The sequence below is a fragment of the Ctenocephalides felis genome, unplaced genomic scaffold (genome assembly GCF_003426905.1).
Source record: "Ctenocephalides felis isolate EL2017-DRISC unplaced genomic scaffold, ASM342690v1 CF-g0.4_SCAFFOLD_01170, whole genome shotgun sequence".
NCBI lineage: Eukaryota > Metazoa > Arthropoda > Insecta > Siphonaptera > Pulicidae > Ctenocephalides > Ctenocephalides felis.
In genome coordinates this window covers 17,037,231-17,044,341 of record NW_020537324.1, presented here as the reverse complement: position 1 = coordinate 17,044,341, position 7,111 = coordinate 17,037,231, and positions in this window count along the sequence as shown.

Sequence of the window (7,111 nt, the reverse complement as noted above, 5' to 3'; positions counted from 1 at the left end):
TTTCAGTAAACTTACAAGATCTGCCTAACCATTATTGTATGTACTATACATATAATAATGATGATAATAAATAAAAAATATTGATACAAGCTTTTATTTTTGATATAGCTATTTATTTGATTGTATAGTAAAGTTCATACTTTAATTAAATACACTATAAATAAATTCAATTACATGTAATTAAATATGAAGTGTGAAGTTTTTTGAGTTTTGGGGCATCCATCCATTAATAAAAAAATCAAGAATGTCTTTATTAGTATAGCATAGGTTTCGAACCTTGATTTGACTCATCTTCAGTGCCACATTGAAAAAAATATAACAATAAATCACAAAAAAAATAATTAAATAAATAAACATGTAATTATTTAGTAGATAATAATCATCTTGTGATATTTTCAATGTAGGCCTGAAGATGGGCCAAACCAAAAGTAGGAACGTATGATATTCAATTTAAGACATTCTTCTTCAATAATTGTTTTTTATTATTGAATAGATGCCCAAAAACATTTCTCATTAACTACATACATTTATTACCGAAAGCTCATATTAAAGCTCCTGTTGCAGATTCATTTCAATTTTAGCTAGGATTTTATTAAATTTAGGCAGTTATGGATTACTACGTATTTATGTAATTTTATAATTTTAATAAGTCTATATGTTAATAATAGAATAATAATAATAATAATAACATAACTTGGACTTATCATAAAAATTTAAATGTATGGTGTATTTATTTTAATTATTCAAAGATAGAAACATTTTAATTGCATATTCTTCAGTTGTACGATAATGAATAGTATGCATATGAATAGCATTAAGTGAAATTCGTACAATAAATCTATTTGGTGTCGTAGATTGATTTATTTTAGTAATTACTTGTTATATTTTATTTTTAAATATTTAGTCGAAGATATAACTAAAAACTCGAAGAATATTCTGATAATAAATAAACCTTCTGATATCTATTTTATTTATTTATTTATTTATTTATTTAAGTCCTATAACCATTCGGTCAGTTAGCTCACAATTACAATTTTTATAAATACATTTTAACAAAATTTATTTAAAATGAACAAGTAATATATACTTATTTAATACTACTTAATAATTATTGTAACATTCAATTGTCTATATCTTTTTATAACATCTTCGCAAAAAAACTCACTAAGTAATATATTATAAATCTTTTCATCATTGGAAGCCATGGCCATTATTGTATTGATTGGGAGTATAATGCCAGTTTTGTAAAGTTATTGGAATAGCAATTTTCTTCGACCTGAGTACAGGTTACATTTCCAAAATATAGGGTCCAGATTTTTGATATCGATATTATAAATGAAAGAAGAAGTATCAAATTCAGAATGAAATATAAAAATGGTATTAGGTGGAATTTGTACAGTAAATATATTTGGTGTTGCAGGTTGATTTATTTTAATAATTACTCATTGGTTTTTCGTGAAATATTTAATAAAGATATAACTAAAAAGTCGAAGAATAATCGACTTTTGTTATTTATATTATAAATGGTGATCTATATCTATATTATCTATACTAGAAAATTCATAATAAGTACAAATGGATGTGGCATAATAATTACAATCGCTTGAAAAACAAAAGAATTACTATGTCTCTAGTATTTATTTAGGAGATAACATTTTTTACTTTTGTACATCCTGATAAATTGTGTATTTAGTTAATAATTTAGTTAATTTTAATTAAATATTTGCCATCGTCTGTTTCAGGCGGCATGCCTGCGCTGCGCCTATTTGGCCGGAAGTGGCTCGCCGCCTCGGATGACTTGGTCTTTCCCTGTTTATTCGAACTTCTCCTCAGGATAATATGGTAAGCATACATTTATATGATTTATTTATACATACATATATATCTTTTATCAAAGTCGTTTTTAATTTAGTTACAAATTGTGGTGTATGAACTGAAATATTAATTACAATACAGTAGTGTATTTCAAATTTCACATATGTTACTTTAAGACCGAAAAGTGTCTGATGCTCTAATATTTCGGATATAAGTTGGACTTATATCTATGTTTCGGACATAGCGGGCGTTAGTCGAATAAAATAAATAATTAAGACATTCATATATGGAAATTGAGTGTAGCGAATTGAAGTGAATTCTATAAATACAAAAGCATAAAAACTGTAAAAAAATGTAATATTTTAATAATTGGATGAATTTTTTGCCATCTAAGGCAAAAATATAAGCCGTTCGATCGCTTGTAAATTTTTACAATTCAACATTTATTGGTAATTTTTTTTAATCATTGTTTTATTGACATTTGTTTATTGGTGAATTAGTCGACAATTTATAGCAAAAGAGTTACCCTGATATTTCAATAGACTTATTGTCTAAATTTCGGCCTACAATTTGAGATTTGTATGCATAATCATAGAATTTGATTTTTTAAAAATCTGATGAAGGTGCTGTGGAATTGATGATCACTCAATATTGATTAACCTGGTAGTAGATTAAAAATTGTACTCCTAGACTAGTAATTCCCAACGTGGGGCACACGCCCACAGAAAAATCCATTTTTAAATTCAAAGGGGGAGGCAAATTAAAAAATTACACGACTTTAACCCACTTGCTTTGGGTGATTTGAATGTAATTTGTAAATACTGTTAAAAATTTGTTAAATATATTATGATCATTGTTTAGTTTAAGTGAGCGCAGGATGCATGTGCAAATCATATAATTTTTCCATATATATTTCCACGGCTTAGGTAAATAAGCATCTCTTTTTAGGTCTAATGCAAACTTTCTCAATATTACGGATTATAGAAAAATTCCAAATTCTGTATGTATTAGTCTGTACATTTATAAATTGCCATCCCTTCCAGACAGCGGTATAATAATTTTTATATTATATTTTTAAATTTAGAATTTTAGAATTCAGTAAGTTGCGAGACGAAGAACATCTAAGAAAATCAGCTCGCACAAGTTACTCAAACATTTAATAAAATTTATAGTTCTATGTCTATTGTCGCACAGTGCACACAATCGTTTAAAGTGCAGTAATTAATTTTCTATGAAGTGATAACGGCAAAGGCAGCAGTAAGGTGTAATCGATGCCTTAACGGATAATTTGGATATTTTAGATATTTAATAACGAGATAAAAATTCTTATAGAAAAAATAATATTTATAAATTAAATCTTATATTCATTCGCATTTTCTTATACGCTAACACCTACATCATAGGTTCTATTCGTGTATTTTTATAGCCTTACGTATGCCTGTACGTTGCATTCTATACTACACGCCTTACATCTATACCATACGCTATATTTCATCATATACTCTCAAATCCCTACATTGTATACCGAATAACACCTAACCTATATCTACTATATATCCTATTACCTATAATTTTCCTTACACGATACATTAACCCTACCGAGAATCGAACCCGGGTCCGCCGCGTGGCACGCGACAACCTTAGCCACTACACCACCGTAACGCTACAATCAACCGTCTTTTTTCGCGTGTCGTCGCGCCACCTTAGTATTAATTACCTAATTAATTAGAAAATGACCCCGCGGAAACAACAGTGCGTCCCATATTATATTATAATGGGGGTACCCGATAGGGTAGTGGTTAAGGTGCGCGACTTCCACGCGGAGGTCCCGGGTTCAATTCCCCGGTATAGACAATAGATAGGTAGAGATAATACATAGGATGTAAGGCAAACCTATATAATATAGGTAAATATATAAATTAGACAGTAATATTTATAAGAAGTAAAAAGTATGTAGGTATATAATAAGTTAATGACGGTGTAGGTATCTCACGGTATGATTGATAATAGATATCTACCTATGATATACAATAATATAGTATAGTAAGATAGGTAATAGGTTATCTATCGTATTATTAGGTTAAGTCTTATAAAGTATTGTAATAAATCTTGAGTACTTTTATATCATAATATATTACAATAAATATAATTAATGTTATTAAAGAATATAAATTATGTACTCAATGATTCCCTCATACTTGTACAATTTAATTTATAGACTAGCTGTATATAATAGAGTTAATTATATAAGAAGTCAATATATTAGATTTGTGAGTTCTTATCGAAATATATCAATTTTTTGAAGCGGTTTATGAACCGGATTTTAAATTCTAGCGTTCCGGCATAAAAAATATTAGCACAACACCACTGTCTACATATATATTAAAAATAAGTCGGGTTTTCCTTCCTGACGATATAACAGCAGAACGCGCGAACCGATTTCGACAATTTTGCATTCATTCGAAGGTCTCGGGCTCCGCACGGTTTATAGCTTAGTGGTGCATGGCATGTGCCTTAATGCAAATTGCTGGAACTTCACGCACCGTAATTAAAAATTTGAGTAATGGCATTAGTGAGAATTATCAGAATTATGCTTGGTTAAGTCAACGAGCAACTTCTTGCCGCAAAGAATAATGATGTACACGCACTAATTTTCACCATTCAATAAAAATTGCTGGCGATTTGGTGAATCTTCCGTTTGACTTCAAACAATTGCAATTTCCAGTTCGCCTTGCTTTCGCAATAACAAGTCGCAAGGCCAATCGCTTAGTGTTTGCGGGATAAATTTCAAATAGATTCAGAAAATCATTGTTTTTCACATGGGCAGTTATACGTTGCCTGTTCACGAGTTGGGAAACCATCCGCTTTGTTTGTGTTAACGTCAGACCAAAAAACAAAAATGTGGTTACCAAAGAGCACTTCAATGAAACTGAATTTGCGGATTCACTTTCATTTACTTAGAGAAGTTCAACTAAAAAACACTTCATTTTTGTAATCGAAATGAATTCATTACTGTTGTGTAATAAAATCAATTTTTTCCTTTTCAAATATAAAACAAACAAAAATTACTTCATCTTTCTCACGAAGCCATCTGTATAATATAATATATATATATATATATATATATATATATATATCTATTTATATTCTGTATATATATAATATATATATATATTTAAAATTTATTAGCAGACATCCATCCATATAATAGGTTAAATAAAATATATAGGGTAGGGCAACGGGGCACGAAAGTTTAATTAAACTTTTTTCTTTATTGTTAATTTTTGACTTCGTATACGAGTACATTAGCCATATACATTTTATCAATCAACTTTACAATGTTATTTTATGACATTGTGTATAATTATATAGCGCACCATACATTTTTTTCGTTAACAATATTGTAAAATTAGTTGGAAGGGAATTTTTTTACCTACTTGACTTTGAGCAATTATATTGGGAAAACTAAAAGAATTATATCACAACAAATAACACACATCAAACAAACAACTATCTGACTCTATTCAGTAAAACTTCCAACTAATTCACCAGCGTAAATTTTTTTTTGCAATTTTTCAAAACATTGACATCTGGTCGTTCTCACCTATAGGCGGGGTAAAATGGGAGGGCTGGGTGGCAAACAGGTCCTATTTGTATTTTAAATTTTAAAGGGATTTTACGAAATAATATTTACATCATTTAACCAATGCAAAATATTAATTCATGAGAGCATTTTTCTACAGAGATAATACTGTAAATAACATTGATCTGGTTTTGTCACAAATATTTATCATCAGAGTTGGCATAAGTATATTTAATTTATATCTTGTAAAATAGCTTTTTTAACTTATTCACTTTTTGTTTGCTATTTTGTATTGTTTACACTTTTGCGAGGGTAAAGGTTAAGTTGATTCTTTGTACCCCCCATTCCCCCACATGAAAGCTTTTATAGAGGTTAAAAAAACACGGTTGATCTAACTTAAAATTAACAATGCATCTTATACAACAATACAATAACAAATACTTAAACATTATATTAAAGGTCTCGTAAACTAAACAATAGTGCTCACAAACTAAAAAACTAACAGAAAAGAGAATACTTTTGTTATGAATTTTCATAATATCTTTTCCCTCTACTATCAAATATTGTGTTAAAAAAAAATGCAAATTTACTTGAGAAATTTGTGGTGGACCATTTTAACCGCTGATCTTAAAGCCCAACTCTACCCTATATATTATTATTAGTTTCAAGGGTCAGATGATGTATTTTGGTACTTTTAGAGGTTTTATTTTTATTCCTGTAGTCTTACTTGTCCTTTTCAGATAGTTTTACTTGTCCTTCTCAGTAAAAATATGTGTAATAAAAATTATAAAAAACTGATGATTCCACAAACTTTGTTATTTTTGCTATACGATATTTGTTTATGCTAGTTTTTATATGGGCTTTGTTTTTACGAATAATGTTATTTGTTGCAAATATTTGATTTAGTAATAAAAATTATTTTCAAGTTAAATTGTATTTGCAAACAAAATTATTCATTCTCTCAGTGATCATATAAACACAACTTCAGGAAAATAATAATTCCGTTCTATGAATTTGTTTAATAGCATTGTTTCAAAGGTTATTTTTTCATTAATCACATGCATACTTTAGAAATAAATGTGATGTGTAAAATGCGTCACTAATTAATAAGTTATTGCTTAAATTAAAAGAACTATACATGATTGTAAATAACCACAGATTAGATAAAATGACCAATCGATTCATAGAAAAAGCTATAATAAAGATGCGAATTATTGCTATTATATAAGCTTATATTCTATCCAAATGCGGAAATTGGTATATTTAAGTACATATAATAAAACAGTTTATAGTGCTCACAATTAAAATGTAGAACTTGTTTGTATTACGAGTTTTGTGTTGTATAAAGTAGCAAAATTAAAAATAATAGTCATCACTTCCACGAAATAATAAAACCTCATTTTATACTCGGTCGTATTACATAATCAGAAAGCTCAAGTTCATAAAATATTTTCAAATTAAGTAAGACCAAAAAGTTGAACCCAAGCAAAAGGTTTTGTTGTTTTGCTGAATTGTTCACATAAATCAAAGAATCAATTGCAATCCGTTGAATAGCATTCACGATTTTTTTAAACTAATTATATTCTAAAATCAATATTTACAAATAGCAAAAAAAAACAATAATGACTAATAGAGAAGGCTTACGTGACCCAATTGTTTTTTTCGCAGATTAAATATCTCAAAGCAAATTGCCGGTTTTTGTTTTGCCAAAAA